Source organism: Choloepus didactylus, chromosome 22 (genome assembly GCF_015220235.1).
Source record: "Choloepus didactylus isolate mChoDid1 chromosome 22, mChoDid1.pri, whole genome shotgun sequence".
Lineage (NCBI taxonomy): Eukaryota > Metazoa > Chordata > Mammalia > Pilosa > Megalonychidae > Choloepus > Choloepus didactylus.
Window position 1 is genome coordinate 30,533,042 of NC_051328.1, and position 22,515 is coordinate 30,555,556.

At 43.3% G+C, this 22,515-nt stretch overlaps 1 pseudogene; it reads right to left on the bottom strand.

The window, feature by feature from the left end:
- LOC119518574 overlaps window positions 1-21,181 on the bottom strand; it is a 77,555-nt pseudogene extending 56,374 nt beyond the window's left edge.
- Between the last annotated feature and the right edge of the window lie 1,334 nt (window positions 21,182-22,515).

Here is a 22,515-nt window from a genome sequence, read left to right on the forward strand (position 1 = left end):
AACTGGCACAGCCCTTTATCATATTAAGGACGTTTCCTTCAATTCCTAACCTTTGGAGTGTTTTTATCATAAAAGGATGCTGGATTTTGTTGAATGCTTCTTCAGCATCTATTGAGATGATTGCTTGATTTTTCTCTTCTGATTTTTTAATGTGTTTTATTACATTAATTGATTTTCTTATGTCGAACCACCCTTGCATGCCTGGGATGAACTCCACTTGTTCAAGGTGGATAAGTTTTTTAATATGCCTTTGAATTCGATTTGCAAGCATTTTGTTTAAAATTTTTGCATCTCTATTCATTAGGGAAATCAGCCTGTAGTTTTCCTTTCTAGTAGCATCTTTATCTAGTTTTGGTATTAGAGTGGTGTTAGCTTCATAAAATGAGTTAGGTAGTGTTCCATTTTCTTCAGTTTTTTGAAAGAGGTTAAGTAGGAGTGGTGTCAGTTCTTTTTGGAAAGTTTGTAGAATTCCCCTGTGAATTTTATTTGTAGGAAGCTATTTGAAAACTGATTGGATCTCTTTACTTGTAATTGGTTTATTGAGTTCTTCTATTTCTTCTTTATTCAATCTAGGCTGTTTGTGTGTTTCCAGGAAATTATCCATTTCCTCTAAATCTAGTTTATTGGCATAGAGTTGTTCATAGTATCCTCTTATGATATTTTTTATTTCTTCAGGATCCATAGTAATTTCCCCCCTCTTGTTTATTATTTTGTTTATTTGGATCTTCTCTCTTTTTGACTTTGTCAGTCTAACTAAAGGTTTGTCAATCTTGTTGAGGTTCTCAAAGAACAAACTTTTGGTTTCATTTATTCTTTCTATTGTTTCTTTTCATTTTCCAAGTCATTTATTTCTGCCTTAATCCTTGCTATTTCTTTTCTTTTAGGATTAGTTTGCTGATCATTTTCTAGCTTCCTCAGTTGTTCCATTAGTTCTTTGATTTTAGCTCTTTCTTCCTTCTTAACATATGCATTTAGAACTATAAATTTCCCTCTCAATACCATCTTTAGTTCATCCCACAAAATTTGATATGTTGTGTTCTCATTTTCATTGATCTCTAGATATTTAGCAATTTCTCTTGCAATTTCTTCTTTGACCCACTGATTGTTTAGGAGTGTGTTGTTTAACCTGGAGATACTTGTGAGTGTTCTGGTTCTTTGACAGTTATTAACTCCTAGTTGTATTCCATCATGATGAGATTTTGTTTTAATATTTTAAAATTTATTGAGGCTTGTTTTATGCCCCAGTATATGATCTATCCTGGAGAAAGTTCCATGAGCACTAGAGAAGAATGTATATCTTGGTAATTTGGAATGTAATGTTCTATATGTATCTGTTAAGTCTAATTCATTTATCACATTGTTTAAATTCTCAGTTTCCTTACTGGTCTTCTGTCTAGCTGATGTATCTATAGGAGAGGGTGTCATATTGAAGTCTCCAACAATTACTGTGGAAACATCTATTGCTTCTATCAGTTTTGCCAATATTTGTCTCATATACTTTGGAGTGCCTTCATTGGGTGCGTAAATGTTTATGATTGTTATTTCTTCTTGGTAAATTGTTCCTGTTATTAGTATATAGTGTCCTTTGTCTCTTATAACATCCTTGGATTTAAAGTCAATATTATCTGAAAGTAGTATTGCTATCCCTGCTTTCTTTTGGCTGTAGCATGCATGGAATACTTTTTTCCATCCTTTAACTTTCAATTTCTTTGTGTCACTATGTCTAAGATGAGTCTCTTCTAAATAACATATTGATGTTTCTATTTTTTAATCCATTCTGCCAATCTATATCTTTTAATTGGGGAGTTCAACCCATTCACATTCAATGTTATTACTTTGAAGGTTGTTTTTGAATCAGCCATCTTGCCTTTGATTTTCATTTGCCAGATCTATTTTTACTTTATCTCTCTCTTTCCTTTAAGGTACCCTTACTAAGGCTCTTCAGTTCCGTGCCCTTCTCCAGATCTCTCTCTCCTTCCTTTTTTTCTCAGCCAGTAGAGCTCCCCTTGGTAGTTCTTGTAGGGCAGGTCTCTTGCTAACAAATTCTCTCAGCATTTATTTGTCTGTGAAAATTTTAAACTCTCCTTCAATTTTGAAGAAGAGCTTTGCTGGTTAGAGAATTCTTGGCTGGCAATTTTTCTCTTTCAGAATTTTAAATATATCATACCACTGCCTTCTCGCCTCCATGGTGCCCGCTGACTAGTCAGTCCTCAATTTTGTATTGTTTCCCTTATATGTGGTGAATTGCTTCTCTCTTGCTGCTTTCAGAAGTTTCTCCTCTTTGGCATTCGACAATCTGATCAGGATATATCTCAGAGTGGGTTTATTTGGATTTATTCTATTTGGAGTTCATCGGGCATCCTTGATTTGCATATTTATGTTGTTTAGAAGGGTTGGGAAATTTTCCCTGGCGGTATCTTTGAATACTTTTCCTAGCCCTTTTCTTTTTTCCCTTCTGCCTTCTGGGACACTGATAATTCTTATATTTGTGCGCTTCATATTGTCCATCATTTCCCTGAGATCCATTTCAAATTTTTCAAATTTTTTCACCATTCATTCTTTTGTGCTTTCACTTTCCATAATCCTATCTTCAACTTCACTAATTTGGTCCTCTGCCTCTTCAAATCAAGTGTTATGTGTCTCAAGAATATTTTTCATTTGATCAACAGTATGTTTTATTTCCATAATATGTGCTATTTTTTTTTTTTATTTACTCTTGCAAATTCTTGTTTATGCTCTTCTAGGACCTTCTTCATGTCCTTTATATCCTGAGCCATAATATTAATGTTTGTGACTACTTCTTTGATTAATTGCTCCAGGTTCTCTGTCTCTTCTGGGTTTTTCATTTACATGTTTAGGTTACCCATATCTTCTAGTTTCTTCATATGCTTTGTAATTTTCTGTTGTTTTTGGCCTCTTGACATTTGCTTATCTTCATAGGGCTCTTTTAGAGTATGCAGAATTATTTGAACATTTAGCTATAATTTGACATTCTAACTCTTAAGCTGCTTTTGCCTCCCTTGTTTGTGGAATACATCTTCTTAGAATATTTCTGGTTTTGTCTTTCATCAGTAATTTACTTCATCACTGATGCTCTGTTTCAACTCACAGTCTACATGGCCCAACATTTACTGTCCTTGTTTGTTCTCTTGGGAGTCTCTCGCTCACTAATCTCCAGGTTCCAGGAGCAATCCTAGTATAGCACGTGAACAGGTTTTCTTTACTTGAAACAGTCTTTGTGCTAGACTCTGTGGGTTTTTCATCTTCATTCTCTCACCTGCCTCACCAGTGTAATTTGTACCTGAAAAACCCCTCATAGGTCAAAAATATAATTACCATTAATTCCAAGGAGACATTTTTATACATTCCTCAGTCCCTAAATTAACAGTCATTTATACTAAAACAACACCATCATCTATTAAAAGGGACACAGTTGAATAATTAACATTAGTTAACATTACAGGACATAATGCAGACCCTCTTAATTACTCTAGAAAGGGGCTGTCTGCTGTTTTGTGGCTCTTTCATAACTGCCCTGTTGCGTATGATTTAGACTGTGCTGACAAAGAAAACCCAGAGAAGGGAACTCAGGAATTTCAGTTATTGGAGAATAATGGGAGCACTTCCCATGAGGTCCTGACAGTGGCTGTTCCCCCTAATCATAGAAGTGGATGTGGAGACATTGGCTCACTCACTTTTTCATTTGTTCCAAAAAGACACGTGCACAGAGCAGACATCGTGGGCTGCCAGGGATACAGTGGTGAATAAGGCCTGGCTCCTGCCCTCAGGGTTTACATCTTGGCACATGTGATAACACAGTCAACAATTAATGACAGAGTTTAATTTTCAGATGAGATACATGTTAAAATTGAACACTGGCAGCCAAGAGGTGCTGTTACAGGGCACTGTCCTGGGTGCTCCTAAAGGGCTTTCTGTCAACTCAGAGGAAGCAGCTGGTGTGAAGGCTCACGTGTGAGAAGATCGTGGGCATCCCAGCAGCAGACAAAGTCTGGGAAAAGGGCAGGGCCATGCGATGAAGCTGGAAAGATAGGTAAGGGCTGGGCCTATCCCTGTGAGAAAAATGTGGAACCGTGCTGGGGTTTAAGTAAGGAGGAGTCTCTTGGTTTGCCAGGCTGCTATGGCAGATACCACCTGGCTGGCTTAACCACAGGAATTTATCATCTTGTGGTTGCGGTGTCCACAGGCCCATGCTTTTCTCCGAAGTCCATAGCATTCTGCTGCTGGCTGGTGTCTCTGCCTGTCATCACCTGGCCACTTCTCAATCCTGTGTCTGCTCTTCTGGGTTTTCTGATTTGCAGCTTCTGACTCCTCTCTCCTCCTGGGACCCTCTCTTCATAAGGCTTGCACTAATATGGATTAAGACCCACCCTGATTCACTTGGCCACACCTGAATTAATGATAACATCTTCAAAAGGTCCTCATTACAAATGAATTCACACCCACAGGAACCTAGGTTAAGATTAGGAACCTGTCTTTTGTTGGCATATCTATTCAGTCTGTTATAAGTAGCATAATCTGATTTGCCTCTTAAAAAGTTGATGAGCTTGATGCTATCTGGGAAGAGAATTTAGGTAGATGGGCCTGGAAGCAGAAACCCCCACTGATGTCTAAGGGAGGAGTTTCTGCTAATTCATAGCACCTGTTTCATTTGCATTCAACAAACCAAGTAATTCCTCTGTCACTCAGTGTTGGCAATTAGTAAGAAATCATCATGTGCAAGGATCCAAACTCACTTAAATTCCTTCTTTCCTAGATCTGCTCCTAGCATCTTTCGGTGTCTGTCCATGCCTCCTGCCTCCATGCCCAGCCAGACTCCTGAGAATTACCCATCCCCACCTTAAAACCCTGGAATTCCATTCCCCCAAAAAAGATTTAGAGGAATTCTGCAGGTTGCCTTAGGGTAGGGCTGATATTGGCACTTACCCTCAGTTCGGCTGTTGCCAAATGTGAGAAGATGGAGTTACTGGAGGCCTGCGTCCCTAGGGTTTGGTGAGGCCATTACTGAAAGTGAGAAGAGGAGGGGCAGCAGGGTGGGGTCTGCACATGATGATCTGTCTCGGGACATGGAGGGGGGCACAGATCTGAGCAGAGCTCTTTGAACTGTGGAGGCAGAGACTGAGATGCATATTTGAAACACCATGGATATGTGACTCAGCTTCTTCAGCTGTGATAAATAAGCAGTATAAATAGAGATCAAGTATTTCTGATCAAAATGTGGCATTTGAGTTGGGATGTGCTGTAAGTGCAAAACAACTTAGTATGAGAAAAAGAATGTAAAATATATCATAAATTTTAAAATACTGATTACATGTGGAAATGGTAATATTTTGTTCATATTGGGATAAGATATGTTATTAAAATTAATATACTTATTTCTTTTTACATTTTTAGTAAGACTAGTATATAATTTAAAATTACATTTTTGGCTCATATTATTTTTTTTTTTGGACAGTGCTTGGTAGAAGTTAAAAGGGGTGAGGCCCAGCCATGCCTTTTGCATATTGGCCAGCAGGTGGCACCTGTAACCCAGGACTGGCACTCAGCCTCTCAGGAGGTCAGTTGGTGGGGTTTTCCAGGCAAAAACTACCAGCCTTTCAAAGAACAGATCATCTCAATGTTGTATGAAATCTTCCAGAGAATAGAAAAAGTACTGCTATCTAACTCATTCCTCTAAAGCCAGTATAACCCATACCAGAGCAGAAAAAGGACATTACAAAAAAGAAAATATATAGCCATTTCACTCAATTTCTTTAAAAAAAAAAACAGAAAATAGAATTTAACAGTGTATTAAAAAGTTCATCTCAACTGTGCAAGCATAGTTTAATAACAGGAAATCTGTATGTGTATTTTATCTCATTAACACAGGTGGACAAAGAATTTTAAAAATTCAATGTAAAACCATTATAAAAACTCTTATTAAGAATAGAAAAAGAACTTCCTTAACCTGGCAAGGAGTATCTATTTAAAACAAGAGAAGTATCTGCTACATACATCATTCTAAATGGGGAAACACTAGAGGCTTCTGAATATACCCTGAATTTCTTTTTTTTTTTTCCAACTAAAGCATTTATTGACTGCATACCCCAAGTAACAGTAGCATATAGTGTCTGACAATTTACAAAAGTATTTTCATATACATTGACTCAAGTCAAATTGCCCAAGTGGTTTACAAGCTCTTGGTGAGTGAGGAGTAAATAGTCAATGTATACATTGAATTTCAAGTATAAATGGCACAAACTGCTGTCAGCATGTCGGATCTCAGGGAATGTATTCTCATGAACCCTTCCTTAGAAACAGACCAGAGGGTGAGCTTCAGAAACCAAAATGACTGCAGAGACTTAGCGACAGGGGCGAGCCTCGGCCATGGCATCGCCTGTCGAATGAAGACTCAATTAGGACTAAAGAGGGAGCTTATGATGGCAGCTGGCTGTAAGCTCTGGCAGGGGAGCTATACAACAACGATTTTGAAATGGGGAGAGCACATGTAAAGAAAAAGTTTAACTGTTTTCAGTGATTATCTTAGTGATGATAGTCTTGTGATCCTGCACCTGTTGTGTGTGATGTGGGACAAAGCAAGCAGGTAACCACAGGATATTCTCATGTTCTCATTCCCTGTGCCCTTGGGGTTGAGGATTCTTGGCATACAAGAAAAAAGATAACAAATATACAACTATATTTGCAGTGAGTAAAAACCCTCTAGACCTGAATTTGAACTGCAAGTATCAATGTGAATTCATAATTCATAAATATTTCCTTGCTCCATCCACTGCAAAGGCTCAGAAACAGTGGCCAGTACAATAGCCATGAGCATCCCCAGCACCCAGATTGTGGTCTTGAAATACCTTTTCCAACTAAAAGAAGCCAGGGAATTTCACACGGTGGAACTGATTCCAAGCCTGGGCCAACTTGTCATGCCTGATAGCAAGGAAACTCTTAAAGCCAACTTGGGTCTTGTTAAAATGTCTCAGGAACCAACTCGATGAAGCCCCCACATGTCAAAGGCTGGACACATTGACCTTCAATAAGGATACTAATTACAATTAATTGAAATGCTCAAATATTTTTAAAACAAGGGGTTCCTGATGAGTCTAAAAAACAAAAATAATACTAATTGTGTCAACTTTGGAGGATGGCAGGGGAACAAATTCATGACCTTGAAAACCAGTAAAAGAAAAAGAAGCATTTATTTACCCTGCAAGTTCTATATGAACAGTATCACGGGTAATTGAATGATAGATGGAGAGAGGCATTTCTACAGAAGAACTCCAGGTAACAAATGAGAAAGAAATGTTAGACTTAAGATATCACAATTTTGCACCCCTTCCTCCAAAGAACTCCAAAGGTTGCTAACATCACACAGAGACGGCTGGGCCTGTGACCTCCTGACGAAAGGCCCCAGCTCCACCTTCAGCCTGGCCAAAGGGACCGAGCCGTAGTCTGAGCAAACCTCTCCATCTTGTGGCCAAGTCACAGGAAGTACCCAAGACAAGGAGGGGTCACAGGGTGGGAGATGAAAGCCTCCAGTGCTGGATTGACGATTTCCCGGGCTATGCAGGTTAGTTTCATTAGAAACTAAGGGTGTTGGGGCCTGAAGCAGGGAAAGGTGGGGACTCGACGCATGTGTGGGGCCCCAGGTTGAGGAGGGGCTGAGGGCAGAGAAAAGGGCCTGGAGCCTGTGGTGCAGGCAGAATTCCTGGGAGCAAGGACTGGCTGGTCACAACGCTGCCTCTTCAGGGCTATGGATTCCACAGCCTGGCAAAGAACTCCTTTCTTCCAGAGGTCCTTGGGTCAAGCTCCAAGGGTCAAGGTGGCTCCAGCAGGCAGAACCCGACTTCTGTCCCAGGGTGGAGTCCTGAGTGGGGAGGCTGAGATCCAAAGCCCTGGGCTGCCTGAGAAGGTGGCCTGGAAATGAGCAGTAACCCAGCCCCTTAGTGGGCGACAGAGACAGTTCCAGCCCTAAATCCCTTCTCCCATCCCCTGGGATGCAAAGGGAGACCGGTGCAGTCAGTGCTTCTGTACAGATGCTTTTATGGAGGACTGGGGTGAGGGGGTGGGGGGCGCAGGAGCCAGGGGCTCAATTGGCAGCCAGGATCTCGTACACCCAGGGTGGGAGCTCAGTGACGCAGGCGTACATGGCAGGCATGGAGGTGGAGCAGGTGCCACTGCCCCAGGACACGATGCCCACCAGGGTCCAAGCTCCGTCCTTCTGGCAGACCAGGAGCAGCTGTTGCCAGGCCCCAGTGTACGTGACCCGGTGGAGTCCAGGGAGGTTGGGGGTGCAGACAAATGACAAGAGTGGGCACAGAAGGGCCTCACTCTGTGTGGCTATGCCGGAGTCACTTAGACCTGGTATCAATCCCAGCTCTGCCATCCAAACCTGGAGGGCCCCGGAAAAGGTGACTTCACCTCTCTAAGCCTGGTTGTCATCTGTAAAATGGGCTGGAAACAAGCAGCTTGCAGCGCAGGTGTAAGGACCAAATGCCGGGGAAGCCCTGGCCCGGCGTCTGCCCAGAGCAAGCCCGCACAGTGGAAACCTGGTGTTACTGGTTCCGGCTTCTGCTGGGGCACCTGGCGAGGAGTGCACTTAACTAGATCGTGGCAGAAGGGAGCAGGGAGCCCAGGCCTCCAGGGAGGGGGCCCTGCAGCCCCCGCAGCCAGCCAGGAGCTGGGGGCACAGGTGGGAGGGGGGCAGGTGAGGCCAGTACCTTGCAGGAGGAGATGCCGCTAGCCCCGGTGCACACCATCGTGTCCGTGATCTCGCTGCCCCAGAAATTCTTGCAGTCGGCATTGGATAGGAGGGGCAAGGCCGCTTGCTGCGGGCGCACAGCACCCTAGGTTGCTGGAGGGTCAGAGGGGCAGGTGTCAGGAGTCCGCCTCAGGGGAAGGCAACACGGGGGCTGGACTCCAGAGCCCCAACCAGGGCTGGAAATTTGACTCCCAGCCAGGAATTCATGGCAGCCTTAAAACGCCCACGCTCCCCAAGTCTGGAGAGAAGTCCAGGCTAGAAATAGGATGCTGTCGAACTCATTGCAGGTTAGTCAGGGCGATGCTTGTGCTCGGGTGTTTCTTTCTTCAAAAACTTGCTGTTCAAGTGTATCATTTTTGAACCTTGTTTTTATTCATGTTAGATTTTTTATTCCGAGTATTTTATTTTTATTTTTTTTTATCTTCATTTTATTGAGATATATTCACATACCACGCAGTCATACAAAACAAATCGTACTTTCGATTGTTTACAGTACCATTACATAGTGGTACATTCATCACCCAAATCAATCCCTGACACCTTCATTAGCACACACACAAAAATAACAAGAATAATAATTAGAGTGAAAAAGAGCAATTGAAGTAAAAAAGAACACTGGGTACCTTTGTCTGTTTGTTTCCTTCCCCTATTTTTCTACTCATCCATCCATAAACTAGACAAAGTGGAGTGTGGTCCTTATGGCTTTCCCAATCCCATTGTCACCCCTCATAAGCTACATTTTTATACAACTGTCTTCGAGATTCATGGGTTCTGGGTTGTAGTTTGATAGTTTCAGGTATCCACCACCAGCTACCCCAATTCTTTAGAACCTAAAAAGGGTTGTCTAAAGTGTGCATAAGAGTGCCCACCAGAGTGACCTCTCGGCTCCTTTTGGAATCTCTCTGCCACTGAAGCTTATTTCATTTCCTTTCACATCCTCCTTTTGGTCAAGAAGATGTTCTCCGTCCCACGATGCCGGGTCTACATTCCTCCCCGGGAGTCATATTCCACGTTGCCAGGGAGATTCACTCACCTGGGTGTCTGATCCCACGTAGGGGGGAGGGCAGTGATTTCACCTTTCAAGTTGGCTTAGCTAGAGAGAGAGGGCCACATCTGAGCAACAAAGAGGCATTCGGGAGGAGGCTCTTAGGCACAACCATAGGGAGGCCTAGCCTCTCCTTTGCAGCAACCGTCCTCCCAAGGGTAAAACCTGTGGTAGAGGGCTCAACCCATCAAACCACCAGTCCCCCATGTCTGTGGTCATGTCAGCAACCATGGAGGTGGGGTAGGCGAACACCCCTGCATTCTCCACAGGCTCCTCAAGGGGGCACTACATCTTTTTCTTTTTCCTTGTTTTACTTTTCTTTTTTTTTTAACTTTCCCTTCTTTTTTAAATCAACTGTATGAAAAAAAAGTTAAAAAGAAAACAAACATACAATAAAAGAACATTTCAAAGAGACCATAACAAGGGAGTAAGAAAAAGACAACTAACCTAAGATAACTGCTTAACTTCCAACATGTTCCTACTTTACCCCAAGAAAGTTACCTAATATAGCAACATTTCTGTGAACTTGTTCCTACTATATCCATCAGAAATTAACAGACCATAGTCATTCCTGGGCATCCCCAGAACGTTAAATAGCTTATCTGTTCTTCTTGGATTATTGTTCCCCCTTCCTTAATTGCTCTCTATTGCTAGTTCCCCTACATTCTACATTATAAACCATTTGTTTACATTTTTCAAAGTTCACATTAGTGGTAGCATATAATATTTCTCTTTTTGTGCCTGGCTTATTTCGCTCAGCATTATGTCTTCAAGGTTCATCCATGTTGTCATATGTTTCACGAGATCGTTCCTTCTTACTGCCGCATAGTATTCCATCGTGTGTATATACCACATTTTATTTATCCACTCATCTGTTGAAGGACATTTGGGTTGTTTCCATCTCTTGGCAATTGTGAATAATGCTGCTATGAACATTGGCGTGCAGATATCTGTTCGTGTCACTGCTTTCCGATCTTCCGGGTATATACCGAGAAGTGCAATCGCTGGATCGAATGGTAACTCTATATCTAGTTTTCTAAGGAACTGCCAGACTGACTTCCAGAGTGGCTGAACCATTGTACAGTCCCACCAACAATGAATAAGAGTTCCAATTTCTCCACATCCCCTCCAGCATTTGTAGTTTCCTGTTTGTTTAATGGCAGCCATTCTAACCAGTGTTAGATGGTATCTCATTGTGGTCTTAATTTGCATCTCTCTAATAGCTAGTGAAGCTGAACATTTTTTCATGTGTTTCTTGGCCATTTGTATTTCCTCTTCAGAGAACTGTCTTTTCATATCTTTTGCCCATTTTATAATTGGGCCGACTGTACTATTGTCATTGAGTTGTAGGATTTCTTTATATATGCAAGATATCAGTCTTTTGTCAGATACATGGTTTCCAAAAATTTTTTCCCATTGAGTTGGCTGCCTCTTTACCTTTTTGAGAAATTCCTTTGAGGTGCAGAAACTTCTAAGCTTGAGGAGTTCCCATTTATCTATTTTCTCTTTTGTTGCTTGTGCTTTGGGTGTAAAGTCTAGGAAGTGACCGCCTAATACAAGTTCTTGAAGATGTTTTCCTACATTATCTTCTAGGAGTTTTATGGTACTTTCTTTTATATTGAGATCTTTGGTCCATTTTGAGTTAATTTTTGTGTAGGGGGTGAGGTAGGGGTCCTCTTTCATTCTTTTGGATATGGATATCCAACTCTCCCAGCCCCATTTGTTGAAAAGACCATTATGACTCAGTTCAGTGACTTTGGGGGCCTTATCAAAGATCAGTCGGCCATAGATCTGAGGGTCTATCTCTGAATTCTCAATTCGATTCCATTGATCTATATGTCTATCTTTGTGCCAGTACCATGCTGTTTTGGCAACTGTGGCTTTATAATAAGCTTCAAAGTCAGGGAGTGTAAGTCCTCCCACTTCGTTTTTCTTTTTTAGAGTGTCTTTAGCAATTCGAGGCATCTTCCCTTTCCAAATAAATTTGATAACTAGCTTTTCCAAGTCTGCAAAGTAGGTTGTTGGAATTTTGATTGGGATTGCATTGAATCTGTAGATGAGTTTGGGTAGAATTGACATCTTAATGACATTTAGTCTTCCTATCCATGAACATGGAATATTTTTCCATCTTTTAAGGTCCCTTTCTATTTCTTTTAGTAGAGTTATGTAGTTTTCTTTGTATATGTCTTTTACGTCTTTGGTTAAGTTTATTCCTAGGTACTTGATTTTTTTAGTTGCTATTGAAAATGGTATCTTTTTCTTGAGTGTCTCTTCAGTTTGTTCATTTCTAGCATATAGAAACATTATTGACTTATGTGCATTAACCTTGTATCCCGCTACTTTGCTAAATTTGTTTATTAGCTCTAGTAGCTGTATCGTCGATTTCTCAGGGTTTTCTAGATATAAGATCATATCATCTGCAAACAATGACAGTTTTACTTCTTCTTTTCCAGTTTGGATGCCTTTTATTTCTTTGTCTTGCCAGATTGCCCTGGCTAGCACTTCCAGCAGAATGTTGAATAACAGTGGTGACAGCGGGCATCCTTGTCTTGTTCCTGATCTTAGAGGGAAGGCTTTCAGTCTCTCACCATTGAGTACTATGCTGGCTGTGGGTTTTTCATATATGCTCTTTATCATGTTGAGGAAGTTTCCTTCAATTCCTACCTTTTGAAGTGTTTTTATCAAAAAGGGATGTTGGCCTTTTTAGGTTCTAAAGAATTGGGGTAGCTGGTGGTGGATACCTGAAACTATCAAACTACAACCCAGAACCCATGAATCTCGAAGACAGTTGTATAAAAATGTAGCTTAAGAGGGGTGACAATGGGATTGGGAAAGCCATAAGGACCAAACACCACTTTGTCTAGTTTATGGATGGATGTGTAGAAAAGTAGGGGAGGGAAACAGACAGACAAAGGTACCCAGTGTTCTTTTATACTTCAATTGCTCTTTTTCACTCTAATTATTATTCTTGTTATTTTTGTGTGTGTGCTAATGAAGGTGTCAGGGATTGATTTAGGTGATGAATGTACAACTATGTAATGGTACTGTAAACAATCGAAAGTACAATTTGTTTTGTATGACTGCGTGGTATGTGAATATATCTCAATAAAATGATGATTTAAAAAAAAAAAAAAAAAAAAAAAAAAGAAAAGTAGGGGAAGGAAACAAACAGACAAAGGTACCCAGTGTTCTTTTTTACTTCAATTGCTCTTTTTCACTCTAATTATTATTCTTGTTATTTTTGTGTGTGTGCTAATGAAGGTGTCAGGGATTGATTTAGGTGATGAATGTACAACTATGTAATGGTACTGTAAACAATCGAAAGTACAATTTGTTTTGTATGACTGCGTGGTATGTGAATATATCTCAATAAAATGATGATTAAAAAAAAAAAAAAAAAAAAAAAAAAGGGATGTTGGATTTTGTCAAATGCTTTTTCAGCATCTATTGAGATGATCAATTGATTTTTCCCTTTTGCCTTGTTAATGTGTTGTAATACATTGATTGATTTTCTTATGTTGAACCATCCTTGCATGCCTGGAATAAACCCCACTTGGTCATGGTGTATGATTTTTTTAATGTGTCTTTGGATTCAATTTGCAAGTATTTTGTTGAGGATTTTTGCATCTATATTCATTAGGGAGATTGGCCGGTAGTTTTCCTTTTTTGTAGCATCTTTGCCTGGTTTTGGTATTAGATTGATGTTAGCTTCATAAAATGAGTTAGGTAGTGTTCCATTTTCTTCAATGTTTTGAAAGAGTTTGGGTAAGATTGGTGTCAGTTCTTTCTGGAAAGTTTGGTAGAATTCCCCTGTGAAGCCATCTGGCCCTGGGCATTTATTTGTGGGAAGATTTTTGATGACTGATTGGATCTCTTTGCTTGTGATGGGTTGGTTGAGGTCTTCTATTTCTTCTCTGGTCAGTCTAGGTTGTTCATATGTTTCCAGGAAATTGTCCATTTCCTCTTCATTATCCACTTTGTTGCCATACAGTTGTTCATAGTATCCTCTTATAATTTTTTTAATTTCTTCAGGATCTGCAGTTATGTCACCTTTTTCATTCATTATTTTGTTTATATGGGTCTTCTCTCTTTTTGATTTTGTCAGTCTAGCTAGGGGCTTGTCAATCTTGTTGATCTTCTCAAAGAACCAACTTTTGGTGATATTTATCCTCTCTATTGTTTTTTTGTTCTCTCTGTCATTTATTTCTGCTTTAATCCTTGTTATTTCTTTTCTTGTACTTGGTTTGGGATTGGTTTGCTGTTCATTTTCTAGCTTCTTCAGTTGATCCATTAGTTCTTTGATTTTGGCTCTTTCTTCCTTTTTAATATATGCGTTTAGTGCTATAAATTTCCCCCTTAGCACTGCTTTTGCTGCATCCCATAGGTTTTGGTATGTTGTGTTCTCATTTTCATTCGTCTCTATATATTTAGCAATTTCTCTTGCTATTTCTTCTTAACCCACTGATTGTTTAGGAGTGTGTTGTTTAACCTCCAGGTATTTGTGAATTTTCTAAGTCTCTGATGGTTATTGACTTCTAATTGTATTCCATTGTGGTCAGAGAATGTGCTTTGAATAATTTCAATCTTTTTAAATTTATTGAGGCTTGTTTTATGTCCCAGCATATGATCTATTCTGGAGAAAGTTCCATGAGCACTAGAAAAGTATGTGTATCCTGGTGATTTGGGATGTAATGTCCTGTATATGTCTGTTATATCTAATTCATTTATCAGATTGTTTAGGTTTTCAATTTCCTTATTGGTCTTCTGTCTGGTTGATCTATCTATAGGAGAGAGTGATGTGTTGAAGTCTCCCACAATTATTGTGGAAACATCAATTGCTTCCTTTAGTTTTGCCAGTGTTTCTCTCATGTATTTTGTGGCACCTTGGTTGGGTGCATAGACATTTACGATTGTTATTTCTTCTTGCTGAATTGCCCCGTTTATTAGTATGTAGTGGCCTTCTTTGTCTCTTAAAACATCCCTGCATTTGAAGTCTATTTTATCTGAGATTAATATTGCTACACCTGCTTTCTTTTGGCTGTAGCTTGCATGAAATATTTTTTTCCATCCTTTCACTTTCAGTTTCTTTGTGTCCCTGTGTCTAAGATGAGTCTCTTGTATGCAACATATTGATGGTTCATTTTTTTTGATCCGTTCTGCGAATCTATATCTTTTAATTGGGGAGTTTAATCCATTTACATTCAACGTTATAACCGTGAAGGCATTTCTTGAATCAGCCATCTTATCCTTTGGTTTATGTTGTCATATTTTTCCCCTCTGTCTATTAATATCCTTTATTGTACTCATACCGAATCTCTTTAGTACTGAACCTTTCTCCAAGTCTCTCTGTCCTTTCTTTGTTTCTCTGTCTGTAGGGCTCCCTTGAGTATCTCCAGTAGGGCAGGTCTCTTGTTAGCAAATTCTCTCAGCATTTGTTTGTCTGTGAAAAATTTAAGCTCTCCCTCAAATTTGAAGGAGAGCTTTGCTGGATAAAGTATTCTTGGCTGGAAATTTTTCTCACTCAGAATTTTAAATATATTGTGCCACTGCCTTCTCACCTCCATGGTGGCTGCTGAGTAGTCACTACTTAGTCTTATGCTGTTTCCTTTGTATGTGGTGAATTGCTTTTCTCTTGCTGCTTTCAGAACTTGCTCCTTCTCTTCTGTGTTTGACAGTGTGATCAGTATATGTCTCGGAGTGGGTTTATTTGGATTTATTCTATTTGGGGTTCGCTGAGCATTTATGATTTGTGTATTTATGTTGTTTAGAAGATTTGGGAAGTTTTCCCCAACAATTTCTTTGAATACTCTTCCTAGACCTTTACCCTTTTCTTCCCCTTCTGGGACACCAATGAGTCTTATATTCGGACGTTTCATATTATCTATCATATCCCTGAGGTCCATTTCGATTTTTTCAATTTTTTTCCCCATTCTTTCTTTTATGCTTTCATTTCCATTCTGTCATCTTCGAGGTCACTGATTCGTTGTTCAACTTCCTCTAGTCTTGTACTATGAGTGTCCAGAATCTTTTTAATTTGGTCAACAGTTTCTTTAATTTCCATAATGTCATCCATTTTTTTATTTAGTCTTGCAATGTCTTCTTTATGCTCTTCTCGGGTCTTCTTGATTTCCTTTGTCTCCCGTTCTATGGTCTCATTGTTCATCTTTAGTTCTTTGAGTAGCTGCTCTAGGTGCTGTGTCTCTTCTGATCTTTTGATTTGGGTGCTTGGGCTTGGGTTATCCATATCGTCTGGTTTTTTCATATGCTTTATAATTTTCTGTTGTTTTTGGCCTCGTGGCATTTGCTGAACTTGATAGGGTTCTTTTAGGATTTGTAGACCAATTGAAGTCCTTATCTCTAATTTATCAGATCTACAGCTTCGTGGAGTACACTTTCTCTAACTAACCAGCAGGTGGCGTCCACGAGCCACCTGTTCTCCACAAGCCAGTTCTCCCCTGCTTAGCCTTTTTGGTGAGTGGGGGAGTGAGTCTTGTGGGGTCCAATTGGTGTACCAAGCTTGCGTGTGTAGTTGGTGTTGCCTGCCCTGTATATGGGGCGTGTTTCTGGGCAGTCAGGGAGGGGGGGTGGCTCTAACAATCAAATCTCCCTGGTGATCCTAGAGTTTTAAAGCTGCTGCAATAGTCTAATCCTTCAGTTCAGTCCTGCCACAGTTTGTCTCTGCCACTGACCCACAAGTCCTTGGTATTGGCATATGGCTCCTGAGACTTGCAAGTGGGCCCCTCTTCCAGGCCGTGCACCCCAGGTCCTCTGTTGAGGGATGACTGTGCTATGTCACAGGTGAGTGCTGTCCCCCCAGGGCAGTTCTGGGCTGCTGGGCTGTGTAGGGAGGCTCCCAGTCTGCTGAAATGATGGCTTAATGGGGCTTTGTTAATTCACACTGCTCTACCTTCCCAACTCTGGGACAATCAGCTGAGGTTGCAGGGAAGGCTAATGTCCACGCCCAGTTTTGTGGTGTGTGCCTGTTATTTGAGGCACTTCCGTCACACTGGGTTGTCCGGGGCAGTTCTGGGCTATGGGGCTGGCGATGGGCAGGAGTGTTTCCTGTCCACCAGGATGATGGCTGTGAGCGGACACCCCCCTTTTCTTGGGAAATTGTGGTGTTTAGTGAATTTTCTCAGCCACTGGATTATTCCGTTTTGTCTCAGAGCTCTCCTAGTTCTGCTCTTGACTTGACCTGCCCAAATAGCAAGTCTTTGAAGCTTTCTGTATTGGGCTTCTTAGAGTAATTGTTTTAGAAAAGGAAAAAAGGATTAAAAAAAAAAAAAAAAAAAAAAAAAAAAAGGGCCCTCCTCAGAGATCTAATGGGTTATTGAAATGCTAAGAGACAAAGCAACCAGGGCCATTAAGGAAAGGTCCACAGGGCAGACAGATCAGCTTTTCTTCGGGATTTGCATATGCGCCTCAGGGCCTGAGCTCAGGCCTAAGCTCTGCCCTTCCCCTTTCTATGTTCACCAGAACTCCAAAAATCCTCCGCTTTTATTTTGGAGTTTTTCGTGTTGTTTTTTTTTCTATGCCTGTCTCCTCTCTGCTGGGCTGGCTGCTCTCAGATTCTCTGGTGTCTGGTCTCAGTCTATCTATGGTTGGAGTTTGGATCAGTAGAATGAGTTTCCGATAAGGGCTGCCACTGCAGTTCTCCCTTCTCCTTCCCGGAGCTGACAGCCCCTCCTCCCACGGGACTGAGCCTGGCAGGGAGGGGTGCGGGTCCCCTGGCTGCAAAAACTTACAGATTTCGCTGATCTCAGCAGTTCCACGTTTTCATGAGTGTTGTATGAAGTATGCCCAAAGTCAGATTGCTCTGTGGTGTCCAGTCCACGCAGTTCCTGGCTTTCTACCTACTTTCCTGGAGGAGTAACTAAAACATACAGCTCACCAGTCCGCCATCTTGCCCCGCCTCAGGAATATGCTTCTTAAAAAAAGTGACAGAGCTTGGAAACCAAATGAAATCCGCCGCACAGCTCGAGCTCCGACTCCGGCCGCCGCCACCATCCACCTCGCAGAGGGATCCTGGGGGCGCTCGCCCAGAAGAGTGTCCGGGCCCCGGAGGCCGCCGAGGTCCTGAAGCCGCCCGCTACCCCGCCACCACCGCCGGAACAGCCGCTGAGCCGGGAGGACTGCTCCCGAGTATTTTAAATAAAGAATTTGAAGGCTTGTAAATGTGTGGGAAGTTAGACCCCCACCACAAATAAAAGAGGCACATGTATAGGTCACACCAGGAGACATGCCCTGCCAGCAGCCCTGGCTCCAGGACAGCTCCTGCAGGGGAAAGGCCCTGTCCTACTCACCAGTATACTTGGTCTTGCCCCAGCCTGTGGTGGCGCAGAGGGACCCTGAAGGGAAGTCGTCGTTCTCGCTGGGCAGGCACACGGCGGACACGGTCTGAGAGAAGCGGGCGGCCGTGGCCAGCTTCAGCAGGGTGATGTCATTGCTGATGGTGAAGCTGTTGAACTTGGGGTTCTTGGAAACCTGTGAGTGAGGGCCAGACGGTGAGGTGAGGTTCGGGAATGGGCTGCCAGTTTCAGGGAGATGAGCTCCTTTCCTGGAGGACCATTCGGGGGAAACAGACCCACAGGAGGCCGTCTCTCAAAGGGCCGAGGGTTCTTGTCCCTCCTGCCCCCAGCCCCTTGGCTGAGTCCCCTCAATCGGTCCAGCAGGGCCTACGTGTACCTTTGCAATCTTCAGCACCTAAATGTCCTCGGCATCTGAGTCCTGGTCAAACTCACCGGCCATGACCACATCGGAGGTACTAGACAAAGCATGGGGGGTGTGAGGGCTGGGAACACGCCCTCCCCCTCCTTCCCCAGTGGAGCTGGAAGTCCTGAGCCTGCCAGGGCCCTCACCTGACCCCGCAGTGGGCAGCAGTGACCACCCAGTGCTCGCTGATGAGGGAGCCCCCGCAGAAGTGGAAGCCGGTGCTGTCCTATGAGGGAGACACAGGATCAGCAACACCAGCAAGGGTAGCATCTGCCAGGCTGGCCAACACCCCAGTGTGACCCCCCGCCCCCCGCCCCATGGGCAGACAGCACACTCACCTGCAGGGACACCTGCCAAGGCCAGGAGCCAGGGACAGCATCCTCCCATTGACAATCCTGGACAGGCCATTCAGCACAGGCTGGATGGTGGGGACCCTGCAGCCTGGGAGAAGGTGGAAGAGCAGAGCCGGAAGCCAACTGGACCTCGCTCGTGCATGTTGCAAAACTCCCGGGTTCTGCTTCTGACCATCCAGGCCAGCCCAGGAAGGAACCCCTGCATTGCTCCCACCTCCTCCAGCAACTTCCCCTGGACCCCGACGTTCTGACTCAAGGATCCCCTGGCCACAGCCTGCTGACCCCCTCAGGCTTCCAGGGATGCAGAGGGACCAAGGCCGGCTCCCAACCTGCCTGCAGGAGCCAGAGACAGGAGGGGGAGTCGGACCCCCTGTCCCAATTCCTGTGCCAACCCTCCTTGCTGCGTGACCTTAGACCAGTGGCTGGATCCCTCCGATTCTGTTTCCTCAGCAGTAGAGTGGGGTGCAAAATGATGCTCACTCCAAAGGTCGAAGCTCATCCCCCAGATTGGTGGGGAAGGGGATGTGGAATTAAATTGTGATCCCAAATCCACAGGGAAGGAGAACTCTCACACTTTGCTGATGGGAGTGTAAAATGATCCCATTCTACACTGCTGTGCTCACATGGAATCCCCTTTTTCTGTGATTGTTCACAATTTAAGGAATGATTCATTGCATAAAGCTTGGTATCTTAATTATTTAATAAAATGGGACTTTGAACCCATACCATAAAAGGACACATTGAGGAAACTAATTGTCATAGAACAATGAGAAAAGAGAAGGTGTGCCTAAGATGCCTAAAATGTGATGTCCCAGCACTTGCTTCGCAGAGCCCCAATGCCAAGTACAGTGGAACAGGTACAGTCAGACGACCCCCACGGCACTGCTAAGGTCATCCAGGCCTTGCTCCAGGCCCAGCACCTCCTACTCCAGCCCACAGGGCCATAGGGACATGGACAAAGTCATTCGCTGAAGATTGTTATCACCCAAAAAGAGTAAGAATAGTCATCTATTTTTTGTAATGGTAAATAAATTAGAAATAAACTTGTGTATTCACCCAACAGAGCACTTTACAGTTAATCACTTTATAGTGATTAAAATGAATGAACTGGATCTACTTATCAACATGGATAAATCTAAAACATGTGAGTGGAAAAAAGTACATTGTAAACACATAGAATACAATGCCATTACATAAATTTTAAAATTAAAAAGTTGTGTACATTGTTTATGGAAATACAAATATGTAGTCAAGTCATAAAAATATAGAAATAATGCACAGCAAGTTCTGGATAGAATTTGCCTTCCAAGGAGGGAAAGAGGAGCAAAGAGAGCTTTGGCGCAACTTATTTTATTTAAAAAAAATAAATTTCCAAAGGAAATCCACAAAAAGTTAACAGACGTTAATTTCTAGTAGTGGTGATGTGGATGTCATATCATTTTCTGTATTTCTAACTGGTTCATGATTTTATAAAAGCAGAAGAAAATGCTTAGCCAATGCCCAGCATAATAAAGAAAAGCCGTGGCGGCCAACCCCTCCTCTGCCCACAGTGCCCCCCACCTGAGCCCCTTCTGGAGCCTCAGGCCATGGTGGGGCCTGGTCTTCTCTTCTCCCTGGCGCAGGGTGGGTGGCTCAGAAAGCTCTAGAAGGACCCCTCCTCTGCAGCCTCAGATCGTGTGCTGGGCTGAGGCCCGAGGGTGCACAGCGCAGGCCCTGATGGCCCTCACACCCTTCCGATGGGGCCTGGCTGCAGCCCAGGGGTGCCTGGGGCCTCCTTCCCAGCCTTCTGCCGGGCCTGGCCACCAGCGGCACTCACTGAAGGCGGCCCCCACAAGGGCAAAGCAGGACAGGAACCAAAGGAGGGCCATGGTGCCGCGGGCAGGGTGCAATAGGGTCTGCCTGCCCAGAGGTCCCTTTACATACCCCGGGACCCTCCAAGCCCTGCCCAGCCCCCCTGGCTTGGCCCACTCAGGAGGCCCAGGAGCCACCCTTACCCTTACCCAGGGACCTTGGGCGATAAGCGGGGACCAAATGTCCCTCACAGCCAGTGCTGGCTCCTAGCCTGGGACACCCCAGCTCCTGGGAAAAGGGCAGCTGCTTCGGCCCAACTTCACCCGTAAACCTTGGCAAAGCTGGGTGCCCCGAGAGCACCGCAGGCCGGGCCAGTGCCCCAGTGAGGATGTCTGGCTGTGCAGAGCCCATGTCTGTGCAGTCTCTGCCCAGGATGGGGACCAGGCCTCTCCTGGTTGCCAGGGTGGCAGGGAGGGTCTCTGAATCCCCCCAGCCCCGCTGGTCCTGGAGCATCCGTGCTCCTCCCTGGAGGGCCACAGCCCCTGCTCAGAGGCCTTCCCTGGGCATGTTTCCCTGCCTGGGTCTGGGTAGGTGTTCTTGCATTGTCAGCCCCAAAGCACATCCCTCACTGGCGTTAACCCCAAGCCCCTATATTATCCTCAGTTTCCCTAAATCCTGCCCACACCTTTGAGAATAGTCTCTTCATTAAACTCTTCATGTGTTTGAAGGTATCATTTGTTTCCTACTAATAAATTCATCCAAATATATTATCTATCATCAATTTCTTATTATTTTATATACCACTTAAAGGGGGAATGCTGCCAATTAAACTATGAAACAATGCTTTTTTATCACTTAGAATTTTTAGTTCAGATTTATTTTAAGACCTACATAATTTAGACATAGATTTTAAAAATCATGTATCACTCTTGTGTGTACAGAAAAATATGTAAGCAAACTAAATTAAGGCATTCTTAAATCAGTCACAATCACAATCTGCCTCCTCCACAGCCCTCTTCGTCTGTCGGTTGTCTGTGTTCATCTTTGCACACAGTAGCATCCTCCGTGCTAGCAGGGGTCTCGGTGATACAGTGTTTCCTCAAAGAGAGCTGTGCAGTGCTGTCTGGGATGTTCACCAATTTGCTGACTGGAGGAGCTCACAACCCAGGGACAGAAGCCGGTGGGGGTTCTAAGGGAAGTGCGATGGCGAAGTTCACGGCTCAACTTGGCTGGGTTATGGTGTCCAGTTGTTTGGTTAAGCCAGCTCTGGCCTGAACTGACACTGTGAGGGTGTTTCGTAGACGGATGTGCATGTAGAGGCCACAGCTGGTTGCCCTCAGCAGTGAAGGGTTCCTCATCCAAGCAGAGGTCTTAAAGCCAGGCTGAGGATTTGAGGGGTCAGAATTTCTTCTCTACTTCAGCCAGCCAGCTTCTCCTGAGGGATTCAGTGTACTTCATTGGAGTTGCCAACTTGCTGCCTGCCCTACAGAATTTGGACTTGCCCATCCCCACAGTCACATGAGCCAATCCCTATAATAAATCTGTTATTTACATGTGTGTGTGTGTCTCCTGTCGGTTCTGGTTCTCTGGAGAACCCTGACTAATACAGGAAGGAAACAGCAGGGGCAGAAGCACAGGGGCAGGAGGTTTGGGGCATGTGGATCTGGAGAGTGGTGATCGACTGAAGTTTTAAGTGCAAAGGGGACTGTGGAGTGAGACCATTTGAACCGTATCTGTAATGATTTCAATCTTTTTTTAAAGGTGCATTCAACCACTATTCTGCAGTTAAAATTGTTTAAGACAGATAATGAAGAGACTTTAAAAATGATCAATGGTATCTGTAGCTG